Raw genomic sequence first — 584 nt, 5'->3', positions numbered from 1 at the left:
GCGGCTGCGCGGCGGGGACGGAGAGGCTCCGCGCGGCGCGGGGCTCGGCCCGGGGGGCGCGGCGGCGCGGGGCTGGCGCGGCCCCGCCTCGACTCCCGCCTCCGCCGGCGCCCGCCCCCGGCGCTTCCGCGCCTCGCGCTCCCCGCGCCGCCGCGCTCCGCCGACCACTGCCCCACGGACGCGCCGGGGCGGGCAGGGCGCGGAGCTGCGGCCGCCACCGGCAGGCGAGGAGTTTTGCAAAGTGCCGGCTGCGACGCGAGGCGGAGCGGGAGCCCGAGCGGCGGGCGCGGGAGGAGGCGGGAGGGAGGAAGGGCGCGACGGAGGGAGGGCGCCGCCTGCCGGGCCCGCCGCCCAGTGCCCCGCGCCCCGCCGCCCCGCGCCCAGCTACCTGCGGGGACGACTACCAGCTCGTCACCCGCCCCCTCCCAGCAGCTCTGATGTATACATTTAATTTAAAAAGAAATTCGGCCAAATATATCTTCATACTACTATCAGCCAACGATTTTGGTGTGAGTAGAAAAATAGCTAATAAACTCTGGCCAACTTCGAATTTAAAACAAACAAACAAACGAACAAAAACTGAT

Source organism: Lontra canadensis, unplaced genomic scaffold (genome assembly GCF_010015895.1).
Source record: "Lontra canadensis isolate GAN:19392208 unplaced genomic scaffold, GSC_riverotter_1.0 scaffold133, whole genome shotgun sequence".
In the NCBI taxonomy this organism is placed as follows: Eukaryota; Metazoa; Chordata; class Mammalia; order Carnivora; family Mustelidae; genus Lontra; species Lontra canadensis.
This window is presented reverse-complemented; position numbering follows the sequence as displayed.